This window comes from Lissotriton vulgaris, chromosome 5, assembly GCF_964263255.1.
Source record: "Lissotriton vulgaris chromosome 5, aLisVul1.2, whole genome shotgun sequence".
NCBI lineage: Eukaryota > Metazoa > Chordata > Amphibia > Caudata > Salamandridae > Lissotriton > Lissotriton vulgaris.
In genome coordinates this window covers 824,118,585-824,131,324 of record NC_141693.1, presented here as the reverse complement: position 1 = coordinate 824,131,324, position 12,740 = coordinate 824,118,585, and the positions used below count along the sequence as shown (strand labels likewise).

At 41.8% G+C, this 12,740-nt stretch overlaps 1 protein-coding gene across 1 annotated transcript in view; it reads left to right on the top strand.

Moving 5' to 3' along the window:
- Positions 1–12,740, top strand: part of LOC147711652 (polyunsaturated fatty acid 5-lipoxygenase-like) — a 977,760-nt gene that overhangs the window by 795,085 nt on the left and 169,935 nt on the right. The gene's annotated exons all lie outside the window — the stretch shown is intronic.

Below are 12,740 nucleotides of genomic sequence, written 5' to 3'. Positions count from 1 at the left end.
AATGATATACTTCAAATCCCAGAAGGCATTATGTTGTTCACATGTCTTTCAGTCATCCCAATGCATTTCGGCATAAATGCCTTCATCTGGGGATACTCTGTGAACAGTAACATACTTTAATAAGTATTGAGCTTATATACATGGCGTAAGTCACAAAGAAAAAATAATGACGTTACCCACTGTGTGAAGTGTTGAGAAAAGAACATGCAAGTGAAGATAAAAACGTATAGTTACGGTGTCGAAATAAAAAGATAGCAAGTGTACTTCCGTACGCGGTGTTAAATCGTGGCTGGTGAATAAGGCTGTAAAGATATCGGTTTACAACTGTTTGTAAATCATGCGGGTGAATTACCATAAAGAAAAGAGTGCGTGGTGTAACTTTTATTTGCAAGTTACAGTTCTAATAAAATTTCATCTTTGAATACAAAGAACTCTTTCATATCCACATTATTGATTTATTAAGGAAACCTTTGTAGTAAGGAATTCAGCGTCAGTGCCTGGGGGACATACCCCACTCATATGGGGATGCACCCAGATTGATATTCACCACACTCGCGCTCAGAGAGTGATTTCCAGGTGCACGACACAGCTATACAACTACGCTTTCAATGCGGTAGTGCGCTCATTACACACTTTTGATATCACCAATACGTTTCTGAACAGAGTGAGCGGCACACCCATAGAAAACATGCAGTATGACGAGATTTCAAACCTAACTGAAACCAGAGCAGAAACTTTTGCTTTTGGAGACGATGAAGCCTCCAGGATTTATGCGCTAATACATGAAGAAGTTGCTGAGTTCACAACTAGCCGCACCAAGGAACAAAACATACGACAACTCCTATATCTAGCCAGGAAGGAGATTAACCAACGCCTGCACGCAAGTACCATGATCAGGTACCACAAGGCTCAAAGGATCCCAAGAGGCTTGAGGATACCTCTAAAACCATCTCAATGCAAGAACATGCAAAAATTCAAAGATCGATGGTTTGCTATCTTAAACAAATGCTCATTGGATTTAATTTTATTAATTATTGGAGGAGTTTTCTAATATCTTGGCGGATCTATCCAAAGAAATAGCCACTATCAAAACCGAACTGAAAGAACCATGACAGCAGATGCATTGGCCAAAACTTTGGAGGAAATCAATATACAACTCTTAAAAATACACCGCTGAGGTCAATGAACGCAAAGTACGTACATTTCCCAGGGACACCATTGATTATAAACTGGGGGAAGTTTATTCATGGGTCGACATTTATGCGAAACGCAGACAAAACAAACCGTATACTTCTAATACCGAAACCTCATCATCTGGCAGTGATACCACTGGACAACCAAAAAAGAACTGAAAAATTCCCCCGACCTACCACAACCCCTAGCCCATCAGCCGTTCTTTCAACATCAGGATCAAAAGCAGACTCACCCGGAGAGCCTTTTTCAGTGATAGGCCCCGAAGGACAACACGACCCAGGAGGAGCAAAAGAAAAAAGCAAGGAAAAGGACAAAGAGCACCCACAAACTCGCACAGTGACAGCAAAGAAGGACAAGAGCAAGAAAGGGAATCAGTAGACAATCTCATAATCAAAATTTCCAACTACCATGTCAGTGACATTGAATTAAAAACACCACAAAAAGGCACTTAATTTCTACCCACAACAGGCACAAATACACTGGAATTAAACATCAGCTTTTTCAAGCTTATGAGGAAGCTCAGACTACGCCATTTCTTTGAAAACATGGTGGAAACACCCAAAGATACACAAGAGGATCAACTTAAAGGATTACAACTAAAAAGTTCCTATATGGCACCCATATGCTTGTTCTGACTCTTGACAAGAATCATTCCAACGCAGAGCAAGTACTGAAAGACTGTCTGTCAGCAACCTTCAAATGGATGTCTCTCAACCATCTAAAATGTAATTCATCTAAGACTGAGATCATTCCTTTTGGTCCCAACAACTCCTTCTCCCCTCAAGATTGGTGGCCCGATAAAGCTGAAACCCCCCCCCCCCATAACACTATCAATGCTGCCCGAAACCTTGGCATAAAGTTTAACAATACCCTTACATTCAATCAGCAGGCCAAAGAAGTAGCAGGAACATGCTTCGGCATCATTAGAAGCCTTAGAAAATTCTTTGACTTCCTCCCTCTGAGTGCCAGACGTATGGTAGCTGTAGCCTTTATAACACCAAGGTTGGACTATTGCATCAGCCTTTATGCAGGACTAAACAAATCTGCCCTGCATAAGCTCTAAATGGTCCATTACGCAGCTGCAAGACTGGTTCTCAGACTGCCTAGGAAATCTTCAGCCTCCACAGCCCTCAATATACTACATTGGCTTCCAATACATAAGCGCATCCTGTTTAAGGTTCTCACCATCACCTACAGAGCCTTTTACCATCATGGCCCACTTTACTTGCGGAAATACTTTAGACAATACCAACCCTCACGATCTCTTAGGTCCTCCACTGCCATCCTGCTGCACGTCCCCAGGTTCAAAATGACAACCAGAGGATGTAAATCCAGTGCAGTCATTGGAGCGAATGCTTGGAACAAGGTACCCCCATGTCTGCGTCAATCCACTACCGAACTAAAATTTAGAAAGCTTTTAAAAACTTGGATCTACTCCCTGCCCAACTCCGAATGCATGAGGCTCCTAGGATATGCTGCGTAGTTAGGTAGCCTTCTACCACTCTTACTGCCTTTCTGCCTTTATGGAATCCAAGCGCCAAGATACTCCTTGGAGTGGTAGTGCGCTATACAAGTGCCGTCTCACATCCCAACACATCACATGCCATACAAGCTTGGACATGTTTGAAATGTTAGTCAAAAACGACATAGCCAAACTCAACTGTCAGAGGAAGTTCAAATACAACAATCTCAAAGCAAAAGAATTGGGTATAGTGAAAGCGATTTCATTGAAAACTGACATTACATGCACTGAAGCTGACAAAGGTGGCACTTTAGTCATCTTAAATACTAGTTACTACAACGAGCAAGTAGCTCTACATCTTATGGATTCAGAGACCTATATGAAACTGGAAGTAAACCCTACAGAACAGTTTGCAGCTACTTTACAGGATATCGTTCAGAAAGCATTCAACAATGGCACCATTAACAATAAAGTCAAGAAGTTCTTAACACACACCAACCCCAACAGTCCCACATTATTTATGGTTCCAAAAATCCACAAGGATCCGGTGAGACCTCCATGCAGACCGATAGTTACCACACAAGGGAGTATACATGAACCAGTGGGAAAATTCTTAGACCGTCATTTACAGCCATGTGTAACAGACATGGGGACCTTCATAAAGTACACAACCGACTTTCTCCATAAACTCAATCAAGTTGCAATCAATGAGACTTAAGAAATCTTATTATGTACAGTGGATGTCAATTCACTGTACACGTCCATCCCTCACCAACTAGGGATAGAGGCGGTTGAATACGCCCTGTTACGAACAGAGTATGAAGACGACTTAAATGTTTTTCTGATGGAGCTCATGGAGTTTACGTTATTACACAGTTATTTCAAGTGGAACAACCAATGGTACCAAAAAAAGACCAGCACTTACATGAGGAATTGTGCCACACCGGCATATGCTAACATATTCTTTTTAAGATTCATTGATGATATCTTTGTTCTATGGAAAAGTCCAGAGACCACCTTAAGGGACCAACTTCATAAGCTCAACCAGATTGAAAGACGCATACAATTTACTCACGAAGTACACAAAAATTCTATCACATTCCTGGATGTTAGAATAACCAGAACACCCACAGGGTTTGATACCGATCCATACTGAAAGGATACAGACAGGCACAATACCTTACATTATCAGAGCTTCCACCCACCATATTTGAAACAACAACTTCCTTACACCCAGATGTTAAGAGTCAAAAGGATAGTTTCTAATCCAGATAGAGCCACAATACGACTGGAAAATATGACACAGAGATTCAGATCCCATGGATATCCTGATTAGGTACTAGAGCAAGCCAACCACTGTTGTTCCCTTAAATCCAGACAAGAATTGCTGTTAACACAAAAGAAACCAGTTACAAATCTGCTCACAGTTGTTTCAAAATGTTCATCAATGAGTGCTTCTTATAAACAGATCATCAAAAGACACTGGCAAATACTAAAACTGGAACAGGACTTTACCCAAATGTTCGAACACAAACCTATCTTCGCTTACACAAGAAGTAAAAACATTGGCAAAAGATTAAAACACCCTGGTCCATCAGCAGCGGAGGTTAAGCATAATGGCACCAAACCTTGTTGGAATTGCAACAACTGCAACAGTATTGTTAAAGGATCATACAACAATCCCCCTATGAAAGGTCACAAAATGAAGGTTAAAGCACGGCCACATGCGATACTACAAATGTAGTTTAAATGTTAAAGTGCCACTGCGGGAAGATCTATATTGGCCAGACGGAAAGAAAAATTAAGACACGATTAAATGAACACAAATCTAATATAAGAACTAAACAAATGAAATCAGCTGTAGCTCAACACTTTTTGGAAGCTGGTCACAACATCAGCCAAATGAAATTTTGCGTTCTGGAAAACGTTGAAAAACGTGAAGGAAGGGACAATCACAATTTCCTGCTACAACGCAAAAACTATTGGATTAATCTCTTATGCTCCATGAAGGCCCATGGCATGAACGATCGCATGGAATTCACCTGTTATCTCTAGACATTTACTTTGGACTGTGCCACTATGCTACCCACTGTTTTCATTTGCTTAATTATATTATTGTAACATTGTTTTTTTTGTGGTTCCGTAATAAATGACTGAGGGAAACATGGCGGCAGTCGGCTGACTGCTGTAGTGCTCCGCTCCGCTCTCACCTTCAAGTCCCGCATGCTCGTATTGCCCGCTCGCTGTGTTATGAGGAATGAGTAATCTTTAGCTGTTGATATCCCTCAACGCTTTGCGGAGCGTCTTCCCGAGTCTTTTCCGAGCTTTCCCTTCCATCTCCCTTTGGTTACGTATCCGCTCCTGCAGCCGCGCACGGGCGTTCACGGATGTGCCTCGGTGAAGGAGGCGGGCGCCAGGTCATCGGCGTGAGGAGCTTGGAGAGCCCAGGGAGCAGGACGCCTAGCGGAACCGGCAGCGGTAGCGGTCAACGCCCTTCTGCTCCAGGTCAATGCTTTTCTGCTTCAAGGAGGGAGAGCGTACCTGGGCTTTTTCGCTGGAGGCAGGCCGCCCTGGAGCTGCGGTGGAACAGGCGAGTGAGAAGCCTTCGTGGCAGCTCGCATTCAAGCCTTCTGGAACAGAGCGGCGAGGGCGCCCCTGCCTCTAACGTTCCAAACTACTCTGTAACAGCAGAAAAGGAAGAAAAGGAAGAAAAGGAAGATAAAATAGGAACAACAGAAAACCAGGAGGTGACAATTGAAGGTGCTGCTTCTGAAGGAGATGAAAGTAAGGTAAAGGGAGGGGGGGGTTTGGGTGAGGCCAGTCTGCTCTCTAAATGCATGAGTGACTCTGCAGCGGACGATAAGCTCAATAAGCCTGTTGTTACCACAAACCTTGAAAATAGTCCGCAAAATAAAAGAACAGCAAGGTGCGCGGCTAGGACAGGTACCTCATATAAAAGAAAAGGCAAAGGCAAGGGGAGGTCACCAAATTTAGAGGAGGAATTGTCTACCAAGCAGACAGAGGGAACGGGCTTCTCCTCAAGCTCAGTTAAATCTCTCAGTCTAAAATCTTTGAGGACGTCATCATACCTTACAGCAGAAGTTAAGGCTAAGAGAGGAAAGAAGCGTAACAAAGATAAGCTCGTAGCTGAATCCAACGCCAAAATCACCCCCTCCCTGCGGTCCTACTTCAAGGTCGTCCCTCAAGTTTTGGAAATAGGACAAGATCACCCACAGAGAGATTTTACCTGTCAGAAGCACAACCCTGGGTTAAAGGCTATGGCATCTTCCGAGCAGGACTCAGCCCTAGTCTCAGCCTCAGTCTCAGCCTTAGTCCCAGCCACAGCTACGGCCTTAGCCTCAGCCTCAGCCTCTTTGCCAATCTCTGAGCATATTGATCCTATCAACCCCATAGATGATATGGTACTACTGGAAGAACTACAGGAAGAACTTGATGTTGAGTCTACATCACAAACCGTAGCATACCCCAGCCTAATAGATGGTGAAGGGGCACACAGAGTACACAGTGATCAACCCGGGTCACTGGACTATATGGGGGAGCCTGCTGTTATGGCGAGCAAACAGGGAGACCAATCAAAATACCCAACTTCCGTCACCACTGAAGAAAAAGAGAATGTCGAACCCCTCCCACCTTCACATTCAGTCCGAGCCCACCGGTTGACAACTATCAACCCTGCCAGAGAGAAGAGGGTACTCTAGTTTCCACCCTGGTACCTATTTCAATGGCATCATTGCAGCAGATGTTTGCTTCTTTGTCTGCCGAAATTAAGGAAGGTTTTGCAGAGTCTGCATCAAACCAAAGGGACATAAGGAGTTTTTGTGAGACTCTTGATGAAAAAATTGGTAATCTGTCAATAAGAACACAAGCCCTGGAAGAAACTGTAGGTCAAATGTCTATGCGGGCGGAAGGTACTCAGGAAGACGTACAAAAGCTAAAAAAGGAAGATTTGGCCATCTCAGAAAGGATGGAGGTCTTGGAAAATAACGCCAGGCGCAGTAACCTGCGTATTTTGAACGTTCCTGAGGGCAGTGAAGGAACAGACATCAAAGGGTATATAATTTCGTTATTAAAAGATTCTCTTAACCTTCCCCATACTCCTGAGGTACTTGCTTCGGACATTCAACGAATACATAGGGAGCCTTTTAGACACAATCCACAAAGGGCCAAGCCAAGGAAAATTCTTGTCAATTTTCACACCTATTCTCTCAAGGAACACATCTTGAACTTAGCTCTAAAGCAAAAGTCGCTAGTAGGCAAAGGCTTTAACTTTCAAATACGCTCTGATCTGTCAAGATACACTCTAGAAAAGCAGTGGGAGCTAGGAAGAAGAATGGAAGCCTTTCGCAAACTAGGAGCAACAGTGCAGATGGGTTTTCCCGCATCTCTCAAAATAATGATGAACAATAAAATGCATAATGTTCGATCGGTACAGGCAGCTGACGAGCTTTTAATGTCACTGGGTGGAAGGAAGGAGTAATAAAGGTTCTAGCCCAGGTCTGTGAAGAGGTGGGGAAAATAACGGGGAAAACAATTCATAATGCACATAATTTACCGGAAAAAAAAAAGAAAAAAGAGCAAGAACTCAAAAAAAATATATATATATCTATATAAAAAAATGGGTGAACTGGTAAAGGGACATACAACTTAAAAATAAAAATAAAAAAAAAGGGGATATATATATATAAAGAAAATAATAAAAAAAAATTAATCAAATTTAATAGTTTGAAGTTTTTCATGCTTGATATACTTATAATAAGGCGAGCTTTCATATTATAATGAAAAGTGGGACACATGAGGTGAGGTCGGGGGAGAGCTAGGAGCACTTACTTCCGGAATTCTCCGGGTAGTGAGGTCAGGGGTTTCCCATGGGCGGGGGGGTCACGGGGTGGTGGTGAAAAAAGAAAAATATCCATTTCCAATAATGCTCCAGTCTATACATTTTGTAGCTTTGTTCTTTTTACTGTTTTTCTTTTTTTGTATAGACAGAAACACTTGTTTTGTTTAATGGTTAATATTTCTTTTTGGGAAACATGAGTAGGCCTAGAATTTTGTCCTGGAATGTTAATGGTCTCCGCACCAAACCCCGAGCTAATAAAATTATACAATATCTTCGGGATGTGGATGCCGAGATCATTATACTCCAGGAGACACATTTAACCGAGATTGAGACACTTGAATTAGTGAAGAAAAATAGGTGGATAAACTTCTCAATTACAACGTCCCAATCACTAAACACGCGGGGGGTTACAATTCTTTTTAAAAAATCTTTAAATTTAAATTTGAAGATCCTACAACAAAAAGTGGATAAGGGAGGGAGATGGGCCATAACTGCTGTGGAGATAAGAGGGGCGGTTATAACATTGGCTGGGTACTATGGGCCTAACTGCGATGATACTTCCGCACTAGAATCCCTATTTCAACAACTCTTGAATTTCCCAGAGCCGGTGATCATAACTGGCGATTTTAATATCACCATTAACCCTCTACTGGACAAATCTACAAATAGTAGACAACAAGTTCCCTCCAAAACTAGAAACTGTCTACTGGGGCTAATGAAACAATATGGCTATGTCGATGTTTGGAGGCTGAGAGAGGGCCAAAAACAGTGTTTTTCCTTTAAAAATCTAAAATATAGACACAGCTCAAGGATAGACTTTATTCTAACCAGCAGATCTTTGGTCGACTCCATAACTTTAGTAGAGTATATTCCATCTCATCTATCGGACCACTCAGCAATGAAGCTAGAAATGGAGTGGAGAACTAGGTCTTCTTCGCCGAAACTCTGGTCATTTGACAGGTCATTTCTAACATCGGCAGATGATATAGAACTCCTTCAATGTGAGACTCGTGAATTCTTTTCTTTCAATAGGTATTCAGCCCCAGCAGGTATAGTATGGGACGCTTTCAAATGTTTTCTAAGAGGAACAGTTAAAAACAGGGTAGCTCACAGAAGAAGGCAGTATAGGGAAGAAATTTCATCTATTGAGAATAGTATGTCAGTTATTCAGTCTTGTATAGACACTGACAGATCTTTGGATAATCTTAATCTATCCCTGAAATTAGCAGAGCTTAATAAGCTTAAGAATAACTTGTCCTCGCTAATGGAGAAACGAGTATTGCAAAAATGGGAGACAAGCAAACTCTCTCATTTCCAGTATGGTGAGGGAGCGGGCAGGTTGTTGGCCTGGAAAGTAAAATCAGACCGGGTTCGGAATAATATTACCTCAGTAACCACTGATAGGGGTACCTTGACCAGTGACGCAGAAATCAGAGAGACCTTTAAATCATTTTTTCAGTCAATATATCAGGAAAATCTTAATATCAATACAAACGATATTAGTAACTGGTTTGAGGGTATTTCTCTTCCCTCCCTATCAATAGAACAGAGCAAACTTTTAGAAGAGGAGATAAGTCTTGTCGAGGTAGAACAGGCCATTAAAGGTTCTAAAGGGGGGAAGGCGACAGGAACTGATGGGTTACCGAGCGAGGTATACAAACATCTGATCTCAGAGATATCCCCAATCCTAACAGCTTTGTTTAACCAAATATTGAGGGAAGGGGTAGCACCGCCAGCCTCCTGGGATAATGCCACTATAACGCTCATTCTAAAGCCAGGGAAGCCCCCTTCTGATTGCGGCTCATATCGGCCTATCTCTATCTTAAATACCGACTATAAAATCTTTGCCACTATATTAGCCAAACGGCTTGGCCAGGTAGCCCCTAATATACTTCACTTGAACCAAAAAGGGTTTACAAAAGGGAGACAACTAAATGAGCTTACATATGAGCTAATTGGATCTATCGATGTGGCGATAAAGGAGACTCTCCCCTTGTCTGTTCTGACGTTGGACGCCACCAAGGCCTTCGATAGGGTAAATTGGTTATACCTGTCGGAGGCCTTGAGGGGGTTCAACGTTGGTGAAAAATTTCGAAGGGCAATAGATCTGTTATATAGAAGTCCTTCAGCTTCAATTTTGATCAACGGGGCCTTACAGCGCCATTCGATATAACCAGAGGAATCCGGCAGGGTTGTCCCCTGTCTCCTCTTCTTTTTGATTTATACATAGAGCCTTTTGCACAAACCCTAAGAGACAGTACACTTATTAAACCTTTTATTTTTGGTGAGTGGGAAAAAAAGGTGGCACTTTATGCCGATGACATAATGATTTTTACGTCAGACATTAATACAGCTTATCCAGAAGCGATAAATCTTGCTCTTAAATTTGGGAAAGTTTCTGGATACGAAGTCAACGCTTCTAAGACGGAATCCATGACATGGAATGAAGTCTTGGATACGGATAACGGGACATCTAGACCTCAATTACGTTACTTAGGGGTAAATATAGTTAAAGACATTGATCGTATCGCTTCATTAAACTTTTCTACAATAGCAGCACAGTGTCGTAAAAATATGAGGGATTGGTCGCATCTTCCACTTACTATTCTTGGTAAAGTTAATCTAGTAAAAATGTGTATCCTACCTAAGGTCTCCTTTTTATTTAACTCAATCCCACTTTTTTTTGATCCTAAATTAATTTCTAAACTACAAAGTGCGATTTCTACTTTCATTTGGAATAGTAAAAACCCAAGAATTTCCTGGAAGAAAATACGACGCCGCAGAGAGAAGGGAGGGCTAGCAGGACCGGATCTTCAGATCTACGCATGGGCTTTTCAACTTACACACGCTCGTATGTTATTAAAAGTGCCAGCAGCAACAGGGGTTGGCCAAATGTTCTCTATGTTATTGAACTCTGAGGGTATTGGACAGAGCAGCTTCTTGTTTAAATTTGGAGACCCAAAATTTAAAAAAAAAATAAAACTAAAGACCTTAAAGGGGATAGCTACTACATGGTACAGAATGAGGCAGGCAATTAAACTAGGTTATTATTCAGAGAGAACTCCAATATGGGAATTACCATCTCCCCCAGCCTGGGCAGAAGACACATTAACCCAACCACTAAGAGTAGCAGGCATTAATACCTGGGGTGATTTGTTTATGGACGGTATACCACTGCCTTGGGACTACTTAATAAATAAGGTGGGGCCAAATTTGTCCAGATTTAAATATATACAAATTTCAAGTTGGTCCCAAACATATAATACTCAGACATCTCGAAATAGCAGTTTACCTATAGGAGCCATCAGTGATTTAGTAACTTGTCTGCTAGACAGCCCCCCTGCAAAAAAAGAAGTTTCATTGTGGTACAAGAAGATAATGGAGGAAATAGATGGTAACTTTTGCCTCCCAGTAACATTATGGGTCGATGCATTGCCGGAAGTCGACTTGGAGGAGCTTTGGTTAGCTTCATGTGAAGCACTGTGGGACTTGGTGAAGCCAGCTTGGCTGCGTCATAATCACATCTTCACTATTCACAGGGCTTATTATTCCCCTTTGAGACTATCAAAATTTTCATCGACAGGCCCGGTATCGTGCCCAAGATGTCAGATGGTCGATGCATCTGATACCCATATGTTTTATGAATGCCCAGAAATCACATTATACTGGGAGTCAATAGGAAATGATCTATCTCAGGCCTTGGGTTATCATCTCTCTATAGATCTTGCTCTTGTCATTTTTGGCCTGAAGAACAAAGTACGGAACGCAGCCTCAAACCTCATTTTCTATTCCATCTTGGCAGCCCGGAGGGAAATCTGTAGGCATTGAAAAGATGCCCAGCCTCCTACAATCCACGAGTGGCGAATCTCTGTGCTTAAGATCTCTAAACTAGATCTAGCTAGAGGTGGAAATGCAAGTCGAAGAGCCTTTTGGTTACAGTTGGCACGGTCATATTGAGCCTGGGGTTTTTTTTTTATTTATTTATTTTTTTTCTTTTTCCCCAGGAGTCCTATTATTAATGCGAGCATTTCCCGCCATTGTTTTTTCTAAAGGAACAAATGGGGCTACGGTGTCACGGGCACTATCTTCCAACGAACAGCCCTATGTGGGAATTTCCAGGCCTGTGTGTATGTACTGATGGGACTAGGTATTCACTCCCCCTCCAACTAGACTTCCTTCCCAGCTTACGCTGAGACAGTATTAAAGCACAGCCAGTTCTTCCCATCTCTGTGGCATATTCCTGGATTGGATAGATTGGAGCTATGCACGCAAATGAGGATAATAAAAAAATAAATAAATAAATAAATAAATAAATAAATGACTGAGGGCGACACATCATTATCCCCAGAGGGTACTAGTATCTTAGTGTAGGGCCATATGGTTGGCCATTTGCTTCTTTCGTATGGTCGTCATAAAGTTACACTTGCCACTATCTGTTAACTGTTGTCACTTTTTCAACACTTTTTTAAGGTTTAGGCACGCGTCACTTGCATCATTCTAACTTAACCATCGGCAGCCGAAATGTAGGGTTTACCATGTTAGTATATATTTTCCACCCATCACACTTGTTTCTTAAATCCACAGCTTTATTAAACATACAACATTGAAGCGCTAGTCACTACACCATCGAGCACTCGTTGACCTCTTTTTATGTCTATGCACGCGCCATAAAACACGCCTCCACCCAGTCACTGACATATCCGGTAAAACAATCTTCGAAAGATTCAGGATTCTTTTGAAAGACACACATTTTTTCGACCTGGCTACTTGGTAAGCGAACACTTCCTTCCTTGGTGTTTGGGTTAAACCTTTTATGAATAGATACACCGGTATGATACTTTTTGAGACCCGGTACTGTCACTCGATATAATCACAAAAACACAGCAGCACAAAAAAAAAAAACGGCCTCACCACCATAGCAAAATGCCACTCAAAAAATATGCACAAACATTCTTGTCACACATTACCACCTCAAGAAATTAGCTTTCAAAATACAGTTGTAAAATGTGTTTGCACCAAGCACTGCCTTAACCTATCACCAATTACATGAAATAGTCCCAGGAAAAAATGTTTTGTGATCTGACCCCAAGACTTTAAGCATGTTGTGTTGATAACACAAAGTGATCTGGAAGCCCTACTTATCAATTACAAACCAGCAGGCCTCCCTTCAGCTCAAATACTCTAAACTTAAGTTGCATAGACACATTTTTAAAAGGAATTATCAGT